The sequence below is a fragment of the Tursiops truncatus genome, chromosome 6 (assembly GCF_011762595.2).
Source record: "Tursiops truncatus isolate mTurTru1 chromosome 6, mTurTru1.mat.Y, whole genome shotgun sequence".
Taxonomy (NCBI): Eukaryota; Metazoa; Chordata; class Mammalia; order Artiodactyla; family Delphinidae; genus Tursiops; species Tursiops truncatus.
In genome coordinates, this window is record NC_047039.1 from 44,177,772 (window position 1) to 44,193,950 (window position 16,179).

The following is a 16,179-nucleotide window of genomic DNA, read 5'->3' on the forward strand; positions in this document are numbered from 1 at the left end:
AGTGAAATCATTTTAGGCTGTAATGTATATTTGTGAGGTTTGAATACTTGTTGAAAATAATGTATGTCTAAAATTCTTAAGATAAGGACATAAAGTTTGGTCTATATTAGAGGTTTTTATAATAATTTGATGCTGTATTTCAACACCTAGTACTGTGCTGATTAGCACTCTTTATAGATATTTAACATAATGGGGTGAAGTTAACTATTTTAGAGTAACAATGATTCTTTTATCTTACTGCTATTCTTTTTTAATTTCAATCTGTGTGCTATGGTAAAGTGGAAAAGATATTTTCACTCCTCTAGAAATAAGTACCACATTCCATGGTACCATGAGACGAATTAGTTCAAAATATTATTTTTCTCTATAAGCTTTAATGCTAAGCTAATAAGCAACCAAATGTCTCGAGTGAGCCATTAAAGTTATTACCCGTTTTATTCATTCACCATGTATAGGCTAGGCAAAGAAAGAGGTCCAGAAATCTGCATAGGTTTCATTGAATCTTTGCCTGGATACAAGTCTGTACAGTGTTGTAAAACCCAACACTGTTGAGTAAGAATAACTTATGGGGAAAGAATACTTAATAGGATTGCTGTATGGAAAACAATTCCCAGAGCAAACACAGAGCAGGTAATCATTTATGTTCCTCCCAAGCCAGAGTGGAGAAACATCACTGACTTTACAGAACAGAAGGCCACATGAAGAAGTGGGGATGAATTAGCCTAAGATGAAGACTAAATTTGATCTCCCCAAAACAAAACATTTCAAAATTTGTGAAACATAGCTAAAGAAGTATTTAGAGGGAAATCTATAGCATTTAAAGCTTAAATTATAAAAGGATCATCTTAAGACGGCTGATTTAAAATTTCACCTCAGGAAACTACTAAATAAGGGTATTTTAACTACAAAGAAATCGAAAACACAATTCAATAGGATAAAAAAAATCCACGACATCAAAAGTTGATTCCTAGAAAAGATCAATAAAACTGATAAATCTCCAGTCAAACTAATTTGGGGGGATTTTTTTTAAATCCACAAATTTTAAAAATTAGAAATGGAAGAAGAGGCATAGCTATAGACTCTACAGAAATTTTTAAAAAAGTAATGGAGGGAGGAATTAAGAAGGGGCATAAAGAAACTTTTGGGGCTGATGCATATGTTCTTTTTAAAAAACTTTTATTGGAGTATAGTTGATTTACAATGTTGTTTGTTTCTACTGTACAGCAAAGTGAATCAGCTATAAGTATACATATATCCCCTCTTTTTCAGATTCCCTTCCCATTTAGATCACCACAGAGCATTAAGTAGAGTCCCCTGTGCTATACAGTAGGTTCTCATTAGTTATTTGTTTTATACATAGTATCAATAGTGTATATATGTCAATCCCCATCTCCCAATTCATCCCACCCCTCCCGTTTCCCCTCTTGGTGTCCATATGTTTGTTCTTCTGCTAACACAGGTATATATGTGCTACAAAACATCAAATTATAAACATAGATATGCACCACTTATTGTATGTCAATTACTTCTCAATACAGATGTTAATAATTTGTTATTCCTATACATAAAAATATTACTGGACATATGCTGTGGTATGTGTGTACATGCATGCACATGTGTATGTGAGTGTTGTGAATGTCAATAAATATACATTGCAGTTTTACTAAGAATTACTTGTAGCATTTACTTCTGAATGATCTTTCCCTATCATTACCAAGAATACATGCTATCTCCTTAATTATCTTTACCTTATATTACAAGGTAGTGACATAGCTTGGATTTCTAGTTTTCTGACCTGAAAATTATCAACATAATTAATACTGCAGCATATATATGATTAAAACATTAAATTTTGCTTCAGTAAATAGAAATTTCATAACTGCATATGGCTGTTCCAGGGAATAATTTATATTTATTTTGCATTGACACAAGCAATGCTAATTTAATCAATGAAACACCCTTTGAGGTAGTTATTTTTATTATCTGATTTTACAATTAAGGATTCTGAGACTTAGAAAAGTGAAGTAATTGTATGAGCAATTACACATAGCTTATAAATGTTAGCAACTAAGTCTGGTTGACTGAGGGTCTGCATCTTTATTTACCTACCAGCCTATACTGCCGTTACTGCCATGGAGGATGCCTGTAGTTGGGTATTTTAGCTCAGGTTGCAACATGTGGAAAGAAATTAAAATCATGGAGTATTAATGGAAATTGATCATATTCAAGAAACATTTACAGAATGCCTGTTATATTCAATATATTGTGCTACACCAGAGAACCTAGAAATACTGTTTCATCTGGTTAGGCACAGAATGAGTGATAAAATGTTCAATACACATATACACAAAATCTTTGTTATTATTTTATTTGTAAACAGAAGTCAATGTCTGGACTCAGCATGAGGAAGTTTGACATAACTTTTCCTGGTTGCTGGATTTTTTGTTGCCCATTTTCACTGCACGTGTTTAATTTAATTAGTTGATATAAATGTACTTGTATCAAAAATTGTTTCATTTCTTTTCTTTATTGTTATTCTCACCTCTTGGTACTTCTAAATTCCGTACTAGTTGTGACTGTCATTTATTTATGAATGTAGCTCTGATTCCTGCTGGTTCTTGTCATTCATACAGACAGCTCATCAGAATCAGAGGTAAAAGCATTCTTAAATATGTGAGTCAAAGGAAGCATATTTCAAAGTCAGTTTCTGAAGCACCTGTATTAAGGTCTCTTAGGGTGAACACTAAAATGCAGATTCCTGGCTAACCTCAAATTGACTGAATCAGAATCTCTGTTTGCTATGGCCAAGGAACCTGGATTTTATCAACCTCCCCAGGTAATACTATAATCAGTGAGGTCCAGGTCAGAGAAGCTGGCCTCAGGAACGAAAACCTACTGACCTCAAAATACACTGTTATCAAAAACTCCCTTTTTTCTAAAAGCTACTCCTACGATGCTACCTTTTCAGATCTTGTTTCTAGAGACGTCTTCTCGCTTTCTCTTTTAATATTTATGTCATCTAGATGCAACCCACTCACTCTGCAGAATGCTAACCCAGTCTAATGGTTTTTGTCACTTTTCAGAAATCAAAAGCATTGCCATTAAGTTATAGGTTATTTTTAAAGGCCAGGAGAAAACAAACAGGTTAATTCTCTGAAATCAGGCACTCGAATATCCCTTCATCACTGATCCTCCCCTCTGAAAGGACTTTTCTTCATGAAATTTCACAACCGTGACAGAGAGCCATGAGATCTCAGATTTGCTTTGAACAAGAAACTTTTCCTACAGCTCCTAATTAAAAGGAAGTTTCAAACCTACAAATTAACAGTTTTAATATGCTGTTCCTGGGGATTAACTGCTTCATTTTAACAGGAATTCACTGTTAACACTGCAACTGTTTATTTTAACGGCTTGATTTTTAAATTCCAAGAGGAGTAAAACTAGTTCAAAATGATTCCTGTAATTTTTACCATTGGCCTAACAATCTTTATGTAGAAAATTTTCTTGAATAACATTATTCTCCTTTCAAGAATTTTATCTCCTTTACCTAAAACAGAATAGACTTAGAAGCAATATCTCTTTTTTCTCCTTTTCTTTTTTTGGACTATACTTTAAAACTACCTTTGCATGTTGCTACACCTCTGACAATCGGGTGAGGAGAAAAGTTTTAATGAAAATCTTCTTTTTAAGTCAAACATTTACATATGTATTTTTTAGACAACATATTGCAGTTTTCAGAAATAAACTTTAAAAATTGAGCCACAAGATAACCAATTTATAACAGTAGATATAAAAACATGTGATAAATCTCTCAAAAAATCTAAAATAAATACATAAGACCAGCTTTGTAAAAGCTGACTTCTGACTTACAGAGTTTTGCTTATTCAATTGTATCCCGAGAGGACACAGAGTTCCTAATAATCAAGAATGATATCAAATTCACAGATAATCCAAAAAATTCCTCATAGTCTCTAGTTTTAAAGATTTTCTTAAAGAAACCTTTCTTTAAAGCTGCTAATCAGCAGCCAGAGTGACTGACTTAAAATGCATCTCAGATAATTATATCTTACATACTTATACCAAATGTCATTTTCTACTATCCATTCTTTCCCATTTTAATGTTTCCATCATTTTTAACCTATTTCTACCCACATCCTACAGGAAACCAATCTCATTCATTTCTAGTTTATTCCCTCTGTTTGTTTCTGTTTACTCTTTCTGTTCATTTCTTTATATAAAAATAAGCAAATATATATTTACATATTTATACATATATGTATATGTAATATACATGTATATATGTTTATATAATTATACATATATTATACATATATGTTTTATGTTGTATATATTTTCTAATTTCTTTCTTATAAAAAATGTAATGCCATAGATAGTCTTTTGCTGTTTTCCCCTAAGAATATGTATCTTGAAAACTTCATATTAAATAAACTTATGGTTATGGGGGGTTAAGGGGGGGAGGGATAAATTGGAAGATTGGGATTGACACATACACACTACCATATATAAAATAGATAACTAATAAGGATCTACTGTATAGCATGGAGAACTCTACTCAATATTCTGTAATGGTCTATATGGGAAAAGAGTCTAAAAAAGAGTCGATATATGTGTATGTATAACAGATTCACTTTGCTGTCCACCTGAAACTAACACAACATTGTAAATCAACTATATTCCAATAAAAGTTTTTAAAAAATAAAATGTATGTTGATATTAAAAAAAAACTCCTTCATATCAGTTCACAGACCTATACTGTATACTTTTATATAAATAGTTGCATTGTACTTTGTAATGTGTACTATAGTTGATTCAACCACTTTTCTATGTATGGCCATTCACTTTATTTTCAATCTTTTGCAATTACAAACAATGCTGTAATTAATAACCTTGTGCATATATGTTTCCATATTGTTGGCAGTATATCTTCATGGTAAATTAAAAAGGTGGAAATGTAGGATCAAAAAGGAAATGTATGAGAGAGTCCTTCCTACAACTACTCTAACAAAAATTACTAATTTTTAGTGATTTTATCAGCAATTTACATTTTAATTTTTGCCAATGTGCGGTCTTAGAAATATCTCATTATAGTTTTTATTTATATATCCAAGTATGACTGAGGTTAAACATCTTTTCATATGTTTATGAGATATATATATATGTGTGTGTGTGTGTATATATATATATATATAGTAAATTGTTCATGTCTTTGCCCATTTTTTTTCTGTTGGGTAGGTCTGTTTTTACCTCACTGTGTAAATGTTCTTCATGTAGTAATGATATTAGCTTTTTATATCTGTTATATTGTGCTAAAAATTTCTCCTAGTCTTTCTACTTCCTTTTGCCTTTCTTGACTGTGTGTTTTTGCTATGGAAAGTTTTTTAAAAAAATATTTTATATAGTCAAATATGTCAATCTGTTCATTCATTGAATCTGGATTTTAAATCATAGTTAGAAAACTATCTTCTACACCTATGTCATCAAATAACTCATCTGCTTTCTTTTAGTACTTGCATAGTTTCCTTATTAATATTATTCTACATTTAGATTCCTGATTTATTTAAAGTTTATTCTTGTTTATTATGTGAGGTATGGATCTAATTTCATCTTTTTTCAATGGCTAATCATTTGCCATGACTCTAGCTGTGTTTTTGTTTGTTTGTTTTTTAAGTCCATCTCTACATCAGTGGCATGAGATGTCAACATCATTATATATTAAATATCTATATGTACTTGAGTTTATTTATGGACTTTTTATTCAGTTCCACTCTTTTCTTTGTCTATTCATGCACAAATAACATCCTTTTTGGTTTTATTGCATGTTTTCATGTTTAGGAGGCTAGCATACCATCACAGCTTTTTGTTTCTAGTGTTTACATGGTTATTCTTGAACGTTAGTTTTTCTATGTCAATTTGAGTATCAAATACTCTAGTTTGAATCAAACTTGTTAGTATTTTTATTTGGATTGAATTCAATTCTAATTGGAAATGATTTTGTATGAGATAACATAAGGATGACTTTGCATGTGTTATCTCCATGTCTTTCAATCAAGTTTTTCATAAAATTTTTGTGCTCTTACTGTTAAGTTTATATTGGATTATTTAATGGTTGTGTGCTCTTCTTATAAACTTATGATTTGCCTCTGAAGTGGAGGATGGTTTTGTGGGACTGAGCCCCTAACCTTTGGGGTCTGCACTAATTCCATATAATTATTGTCAGAAATAATTAAATTGCAGGGCACCCAGCTGGTGTCCACAAAGAAATGAAGAATTGTTTGGTGTGATAGTCTCACATATTTGGTGTCAGAAGTGTTTGTGAGGATAGACAAACATAGATTTTCTTTCACTTATATACATGGAAAGTCTAGAGAGCTTTATAGTGCTTCATTTTTAAGTACGAATACAAAGCACAGAACAAAATTCACTTTTAAAAAGCCTCACATAAAAATGACGATAACATAAATAAATGGAGGTAAAACAATGGTAGGGATAGAAGAATATTGCAAATAATTATAATTAATATTCTCATAGAGACAGGAAGATATTGTATCCATGCAATAAGAACAGAAGTTATTGCAAAGGAACAATCAGAGAGTAAAACATAGCCCTGGAAAATTAAAGTATGTAGGCAGAAATATAAAAATTTAATGAACAGTTCAAACTATATGGCTGAGAAATAATCCTAAAATGGAACCAGAAAGGCAAAGGCTGCAAAATAGGGCAGAAAAGTGAAAATCAAACAGTCAATGTAGGAAGCACAATATCTGATTAATTGGAGCTGGAAGAAGGAGAAAACAATGCACCTATTAGAAGGTAAATTATCCGAGGAAGTAAATTTCCATACTTAAACACTCCGGGTTTTCAGAATAGAGAACCACTATGATGAATGAAATTTTAGGACACCGGAGATAAAGGTATCTTTAAAAGTTTCAGAGAGAGATTGGATTCATTGCTTTTGGTTGTTTTGTTTTGTTTGAGTAAAGGGAAATGAGAGTATCATGCCACTTTGGTGCTCTGATGACTGCTCTGTCTATATATGTTTCCAATTTTAGGTAGTTCTTACTGTTTGCAGTCCCATGAAGATCTATCCCCCAAATACCTAATATTGCTATGTCCTTTGTCACTTTGGCTCCTAGAATAAGAATTTGAGGCTGTGTGTGTGTCCTGAGTAAAATTACCATGTACATATTATGCTTCCCAAACACAATAGCAAATGTATGGGGACATATGGCATTGTGATAGAGTGCAGGCTTAGATTTGAATCTCTGCCCCAATTCTTGCTGAGCCAATTACTTCCATGAATCTCAGAATAATAATACTTTCCATGCTTTAACTCACAAAGCTTTCAAATGAACTGATGACCATAAAAGCATTTTAAAATAATTCTGTATAAATATTCTGTTATTCAAATAATATAGCATATGTTAATTTATCTTAAAAATATTTTCACCTTAAAAGATCAATCCATAATATATAAGATAGGGGACTGCCCTTCCCAAATCACCCTAATCCCAAATTAGATGTTTATATTTATACATATGCTGCTTTATCAGCCTGAGTTGTTAGGACATTGTTTTAGTCACCACACTGATTTTTTTTTCCTTTTTCCATTGCTTTCTGTTCTGTTAACCATTTTTGTAAAATTCGGCTATGCTGGTACTTCCTTATTGATGCTATATATCCTACACTGAGAGGATTTTACCTCATTGTCCCTGACAAGCAGCTAATAGTATGCTTTCTCTTCCTTTTCCCAAATTCTGACCCATTAAAAACAATGAAAAAAGGGCAAAACTATAACATTTTGTTAAGATGAGTCAATTCTAATATTGGAAATGATTTTGTATGAGATAACAGAAAAACTACATATTGGTCTCTGCCTGCTGGCACAAGCTCCTGAAACCCTTATAAATTCCTACGGGATAAGAGCACCAGGAGCATCTTTTGTTCTACTAAGGTGACTCTGGATGGGCTCCTGCATGGGAGCAGCTCACCAGAAAGACCAAGCCATGATTAGAAGCCTGGAATTTTCTGCCCCACTCCGCTATCCTCCAGAGAGGGGAGAGGAGCTGGAAATGGAGGCAATAACTGACCACTCCTAGTTGAGGCAGCCTCCATAAAACCCAAAAAGCATGGGGTTCGGAGAGCTTCCAGGTTGGTGGATGCATTCACCCCAGCAAGATGATGCACCCCAACTCCATGGGGACAGAAGCTCCTGCACTCAGGACTCTCCCAGACCTTGCCCTATGCATCTCTTGCTCTAACTGTCCATCTATATCCTTTATCATATCCTTTAATAAACTGGTAAATGTAACGAAGTGTTCCATTGAGTTATGTGAGCCTCTCTAACAAATTAATCGAACCCAAGGATGGGGTTGTTGGAACCTTGTTGGAAGTGCTGAACTATAGCTTCTTGGTCAGAAGTACAGACAATGACCTGGACTTTTGACTGGCATCTGAAGGGGTTGGCTGTGGATGAGGGAAGGTTGTGGTGGGGACACACTTGTGGGATGGAGCCCTTAACCTGTGAAATCTAATGCCATCTCCAGGTAGAAAGTGTCATAATTGAGTTAAAGTCTCGAACACCCTACTGGTGTCACAGAGTTGTTTGTTGTGGGGAAAAACCTCCACAAGCTTGGAGACCAGAAGTGTCAGAAATGAAGTGTTTTGCGTGAGTAGTAAAGGAGACACACAGAGAAGAAACACACAGTGGGGAAGAACTAGGTTTTTCCCTACATAGGAAGGAAAAAGACTGGGTTGTTTTTCTATTACATTTTGTTTGTAATCTATCCAGAAGCCAAACATATCCTGACATTTTTATAAAAGATTCAGTATAATACACCTTTAATTTCCAGAAGATCTCAACATTGTCACTGGTTTTTACACTGGTTTGTAAAGTAGACTTTGGCAGCTTGGGTGTTTGTTTTCTTTTCCTCCCTATTGAATAGTTTTCTAGATATTTCTGGATAGTTTCTGTTTTTGATGACATTTACTTGGCCAATAATTATCAGTGTTATACTTTTTTTTTTTTTTTTTGCGGTATGCAGGTCTCTCACTGTTGTGGCCTCTCCCGTTATGGAGCACAGGCTCCGGACGTGCAGGCTCAGCGGCCATGGCTCACGGGCCTAGCCGCTCTGTGGCATGTGGGATCTTCCCGGACCGAGGCACGAACCCGTGTCCCCTGCATCGGCAGGCGGGCTCTCAACCACTGCGACACCAGGGAAGCCCATCAGTGTTATTCTTGAAAGTGAATGTCTCATATAATGTATTGGCATTGTTTCTACATAGCAATGTTGACATATATCTGATCTAATAAATTAGCATAAGCATATAGCAGGAATATTTGTCAATAAAATGAATTCATATTCTAATGTATGGACTGACATAATTTTTGTAGAAAATATCAGACATTATATTTTTATATTCAAAACATTAAGCCCCAATATCTCCTTTTCTTATTTTCTTATAGCAAAATCTTGATTTATGTTAGAAATTGCCATTCAGTGGGGGAGAAGGAAAGAGTCACAGGAAAATGAAAGGAATGGAACATGAATATCTTTAAGATGAGTATGGTAATCTTATATTTTTGACCCAGTTAGGTACAGAAAATTATTACTCAAGTGAAGTTCAAATGATATTTGTTCTCCCTTCTATGAAAACTGAAGTCCATTCTTCCAGAATAAGTTCTCCAAAAACTACTTAAATGATCAAAGTATCAAACATAAAGAAAATCTTTATGTTTAAATCTTTTTTCTATAAATATAAAATCTTTTATGTTTATATATCAGCCCTATAAAAATATAAAAACATAATGAACATTAATATTATTACAGATTTACTATTAGATATAGGACAGTTGGGGCTAGATTAAAGGACATAATTTAAAGTTGACTCAGAACTCTCCTTCCTGAGGAAGTAGGTCAATATTCCTAACAGAAAGTAAGTACTCAAGAGCAGGGATTTTGGTGTATTTGGTCCAGGGCCCAAAACATTACATAAAACATAGCAATCACTCAATTAACAATTATTGATTTACTAAATCATGAAATCAATGAAACATTGGGATGAATAAATAAAATTCATGGATTACAGGTCAAAACATTAGCAGAACTTACCAATTATCCTGTAATTTGGAGGATCAATACTGGAGTTCTGATTGAGTTAAGGTGAAGGCCTTTTCATTTGGACCCCATTTTCAGAGGGGGTTAACAACACTTGGTGGGATCTGCACCTGTGGTTGAAAGCCAAGAATAACTCTATTGAGCCTAAAGTCCTTGAGCTGCAGAGTTTCCTTTTACATGAAGTTTTTCCACTCTGAATGGCCACATTTTGATTTTTCCCAATTGAGCATAGTCTTCTCTTAATGGAGCAGGCCTTCTCCAGTTAAAGAGGCAACAGCATGAGGGAGAATGCCAGTTTCAGATATGGAGAGACCCAACATAGATCCCAGGTCACACTGACTCAGCAATTTAGACTATCATACAAATAATATGAATCACAAGTACATTTTAATAGCACCAGATTTTCACTATCAGGGAAATGGATGACAACATAGACGATAAGACCTGAAAGATTAAATAATGAGCCAGTATACCAACATGAAAAGGGAGCTATTAGATTTACAGACATATATATTTGTATGAATTTTGTATGTATGTATGCAGAGTTCTTAAAATCCCTTTCCTTCTTCCTTATATTTGCAAATATCTGATTATTTTCCCCCCAAAACCTCAATGGTTTATTGATAAATTTCTGTACTGAAAATTGTTTAAAAACAAAGTTATGGGGCTTCCCTGGTGGCGCAGTTGTTGAGAGTCCGCCTGTCGATGCAGGGGACACGGGTTCGTGCCCCGGTCCGGGAAGATCCCACATGCCGCGGAGCGGCTGGGCTCGTGAGCCATGGCTGCTGAGCCTGTGCGTCCAGAGCCTGTGCTCCGCAACGGGAGAGGCCACAACAGTGAGAGGCCCGCGTACCACAAAAAAAAACACACAAAAAACAAAGCTATAGCCTGTTCTTGGCATCTGGGAATCTGTGTCTGAGTGAAAGCAATTTAAAATTAAGAGTCTAGCAAATCACTTTTGGGAATTCACTAGAGAACATGACTTCATATGCCTGATAAAATACGATGAAACAAGTAATTCTAAAGCATAAGTATTGCATTGACAAGGTAACATTGAGTCAGGTTCTTAAATCTAACAGTAAATCAGGGATCCATCATTTAAGTATGTGCCCTTCAAATTATGAGCCATTTAATATGTAAGCATATTAGTGCAAATGGGACTAAATAGCAAGGGGCTTTGGAAGTGTAAAATCTGTAGGAAAGAAATTTATTTTATATGATGTAGGTGAACTATTGTTAATGTGACAAATTTGCCTGGCATGGAAATATAGCTTTTTTTCTGTGGACATGAATGTAAAATTGGAGGTGCTGCGAAGTTTACCAATAAGCACCTGTAACTATATTGCTGAAACTTTCCAAATATTTCCCATGTCAATTTTTATATTCTTTCCTTTATTGTCCAAATTCATCACTCTGACAAGAGTCAAATAACTTTCTTTATCACTGTCTTTCCAATCTCAAGCAATATATGCATCTGGAAAAGTCAGTCATTCTCACCGACCTATATTCTCTAAAAAAAATCTTTCGCAATGAGGTTGACATTCCCAATACAGATTTTGTAACTACTGTGTAGTCTCTGTGACTTTTCACTGTGAATACCAAAAAATGTTCATTTATAAGCAATCTTTAAGATTAACAAACAAGAGTTGGATTAAATAAGTTACATAAATCTTTATGGGAAAGCAGTGGATTCTTTTGAGAGCTTGACCTGAAAGTGAAAGTAATTTAACTATGTGCATGCATTTCCTTCTACATGGCTGTATTTTTATATATGGCTACACATAGACATTCTCTTTTAAATATATTCTCAGAAATGACCAAGGTCTTCTATTTAAACAATTCAGTACATCCATGACCATTCAGGAAATGATAGCCATTTGAGTATTATTTCTTTAAAAAGATTTTTAACTAAATGACCCTTAAGGAGTCTTGATAAACTGCAAAATAAATCAATGAGAAAATACGGGTAAAACTAATTGAAATTGTATAGGCACTAAAATACAAGACAGCTTATTCTATGAAGAAACTATGACTAGATTTTGTTTTGAGTTTTTTTTTTTTTCTCTGAGACAACTGTCCAGAACTCTTGTGAAACAATACAAGTACTCCGTATTCAAAGTGAAGAAAAAGGCTCAAGGAAGCTATAACCATGTAGGCCAGATTCAAGGTAACATCTACAACTAACTTTGAAGCATTGTAAAACTGATTGATAGTAAAAGAAGAGCAAGATAACTGGAGTTGGTATGATTCACTCACTAGTTTAATTCCTTTTGTGAAAATTATTCCTTTCCATTATCACGCTTTATTTTAATTGTAAATAAAAACCATTTAAAATTCAACAAGTATTTATTGTGTTTACCACTTATCAGGCACTATTCTTTGCACTGGTGATACTTTGGTGAAACAAACAGATAAAAGATCTCAGCCCTTGTGAAATTCTGTATTTTCACAAAAGGAGGCAAACAATAAAATACAATGAAGAACCTAGGGGTAGGACAGGAATAAAGACTCAGACGTAGAGACTGGACTTGAGGACATGGGGAGGGGGAAAGGTAAGCTGGGATGAAGTGAAAGAGTGGCATGGACTTATATATACTACCAAATGTAAAATAGATAGCTAGTGGGAAGCAGCTGCATACCACAGGGAGATCAACTCAGTGCTTTGTGTTCACCTAGAGGGGTGGGATAGGGAGTGTGGGAGGGAGACGCAAGAGGGAGGAGATATGGGGATATATGTATAAGTATAGCTGATTCACTATGTTATAAAGCAGAAACTAACACATCATTGTAACGCAATTATACTCCAATAAAGATGTTAAAAAAAATACAATGAGTATGGTAAGTGAGATTAGAGTGCCAATGGCTTGGTCATGCACTCAATCCACTTTTAAACAGAAAGGTACAGGTAGGCTACTACTACATTGCTAAATTCACTTATGAGTTCTAGTAGAAAATTTTTTTTGGATTTGTTAGGATTTTCTACATAAACAATGCTGTTATATGTGAATGAAGACAATTTTACTTCTTCCTCCTTAATATTCATAACTCTATTTCATTTTCATGCTTATTGTACTGGCTAGAGCCTCCATTATGATGCTGATTAGAAATGATGACAGTGGATATCCTTGTTTTGTTCCTGTAAGGGATAAAGATTCAATATTTCACCATTAAGTTGCTGACTCTATGTTTTCTGAAGAAGTTACCTTCTATATTTGGAAAACAATCTTGTTATGCATCTATAATGTTAAATTTTAATGTTAAACTAACCTTGCATTCCTAGGGTAAATCTACTTGGTCATTATGTTTTATATTTTTATGTGTTTCTGGGTTCCATTTGCTAATACACTGTTTAACATTTTTATATCCATGTACAAGAGGGATGCTGGTCTCTGATTTTCTTATCTTGTAAAATTTTGGCACATTTTAGTGTCATGTTTGTGTTGGAGTCATAAAAACAGGTTGAAAAATACTTCCTTATTTTGTATTTTTGTAAGAGATTTTGTGAGATTGGCACTATTTCTTAGATGTTTGATAGAATTCACCAATGAAATCATATGGCTTTGTAATATTTTTTATCAAGTTTTTATAACGAGTTCAATTTTTAAAAGATACAGGAACATATATATTTTTACTGCTTTTTATTTCTCTTCCCCTCTAGGGTTTAGCCTTTAGCTAAATTTCTAACGTCCTCAGTTGCACTGTCTGAGAGAAAAGAGAAGGGAAAAGGAAGAAGAGAGAAATAGAAATCATTTTTTTGGTTAGGAGCACAATCTGTGGTAACCTCGACCTTGAATCTCTACTGCCCACCAGCAACTGGAAATAATTTCTTGGAGAACTAGTTCTAAAATCCAAGGACATGTGTTTAATCAGTCTAGCATGGATCTACAAGTGGCATTCTAGACTTTCTTTATTCAAGACATAAAGAAGATTAGCTAATATGTTTGCCCTCTGTATAGAAGCGGCACAAGGGAGCTACCAGAGATAAGACAGACTCTCACAGATATTTTAATGTTTGTGTAGGACTTATCTTTAAAAGAACTCAGCATATTTAAAATAATGAACCAAAGAAAACAAGCAACCTAAACGGAGATTTAGGTCACAATAGCTGAGGAACTTCATTGAAAATAATCAAACAAGGCTGATCCACATCATGCGCTTTGTGCCTGACTCTTGGGTCTTACTCAAAGCTGGCAGTGCAATTTTTCTCTTCCAAGCTTGACCCACTTGTGCATGGTGCTGATAATTATTTCAGTCTAAATTCTGTATTTTAGAAAGCCTCCCAAATTTTGCATAGTGCTGCATAAGACAATCATTAAAAGAGATACAAGCTTAAGCAATCATTAAAAGAGATACAAGTTTAAGTGTAAACTTTTTATGGGAAATCAAATAACTTATACGATAAAATATCTGTGTTTGAAGTTTGTACTTAAGATGGTCTGGGGCATCCATCAGTTGAAGTGTATGGTCCTTTATTTTCTCAGATTAGCTACTAAGCCAGGAAAAAGTTATGTACCATATTGATTTTTCCTGTAAAACTAGCAAAAATTATTTCTTATAGAGGGTCATTTATTTTTAAATGGGGCATAACAGTTGTTGCAAAAGGCAAAAGTTGACTTTGGAAAACTAAGTGAAAGGAAAAGAATCCTTCCAAAAGCACAGAACTTAAACTACAATTGGGAAACTAAGTTTTCCCAGTTAGTAATTAAAAAGTTATCTACACAGCCCTATATAGTATTTTAAAATCAATATGCCCCCTAATTCAACAGATTAATAAGAATATTGAAAAAGGCTTATTTTAAGTTATTCAAAATTATTTTGTCTGTAACTCAGTAATTATAAACATTACACAAGAATATAGAGCTGTAGCAATAAAATCCAGTGAGAAAAGACATGATATCCATTAGTGAGGTAGCAACATAGTGAGTCATATAATGTATATTAAAACTGATCATTGGTTATTGGCCAAAAGTTCAACAGTTTCATTCATTTTAATTCTTTGCTATTAAGAAAAACTGTGCTAAATATTCCAAAATATTGCAAATTACCAAAGGGTCATTAACTCAAAAGTTATCCATATGATGATTACTAAGAAAAAACTTACTTAATGAATACAGAGACATTTTAATTAAATCCTTTGAAAAGTAGAAATGAGGGATATAAATAATTTAATAGTAGGTAGATGAACTAAGGTAAAGTCAGTGAAAGAGAAAAATGAAATTGGTTATTAAGAGTTGTGTCCTCAACTGACAGGAAGAGTCAGCAATACAAGCTGATTAGTGTTCTTAAGATTAATAAAGTATAAAGGGAAATATGAATGCATGCTATATTGTTCATCATTCCATAAAGTTATTATTTTGGGAAAAAGTAACAATTATGTATAAGTGTTTTTTATATATATATATGAACATATATAGATGCAGGATACATAAAATAAAAAATTGATTCTAATTTGAAAAAGTTAAGATATACACCAAGCAAAAATAAAAATCTCTACTAGCATACAAAAGTTCTTTGAAATATTTTATAGGATAATAATAACTAATAAATTATTATTTAAGTAATAGTTATAAAGTTTAATAATTTTAGAAGTGAAGGCCCTAAGACTTTCATGAAACCCATAATTCCTCTGACATATGTATTATTCCAGACAATAATAGATGAACATTTTCCTCAAATTAGTAAAATTATGAAATTAAATATAGGTAAAATTGTACAAATTTGCAAATAAAGAATTACCATTCTCATGGTTTTCATTTTATAAACATATCTTAATGTAAGAATAAGCTAAATAAAATCAGCAATAAATTAAATTTATAGTGAACCATGATCAAAGAAGTTTATTAAACTTTTGAAAAATAATTTTTATTAAGAAAAACAATGTAAGTAATGTAATTTATATATCTACACTTCATGAGAGAAATAATGATCTTTATAGAGCCTGAACAAACTTCCTGATTAAAAAACAAAACAAAAACAAATTAAATAAATTGTATTGAACCAGGGATGGAAAGATCTTAAACAAAATGAAGAATATCCTCAAAAG

General features: G+C 33.3%; 1 long non-coding RNA gene across 1 annotated transcript in view; it reads right to left on the reverse strand.

Moving 5' to 3' along the window:
- Window positions 1-10,240, reverse strand: part of LOC141278876 (uncharacterized) — a 34,256-nt gene extending 24,016 nt beyond the window's left edge. The window contains exon 1 of the long non-coding RNA XR_012332272.1: window positions 10,131-10,240. This is a non-coding gene — a long non-coding RNA (uncharacterized lncRNA). The remainder of the gene's footprint in view (window positions 1-10,130) is intronic.
- Between the last annotated feature and the right edge of the window lie 5,939 nt (window positions 10,241-16,179).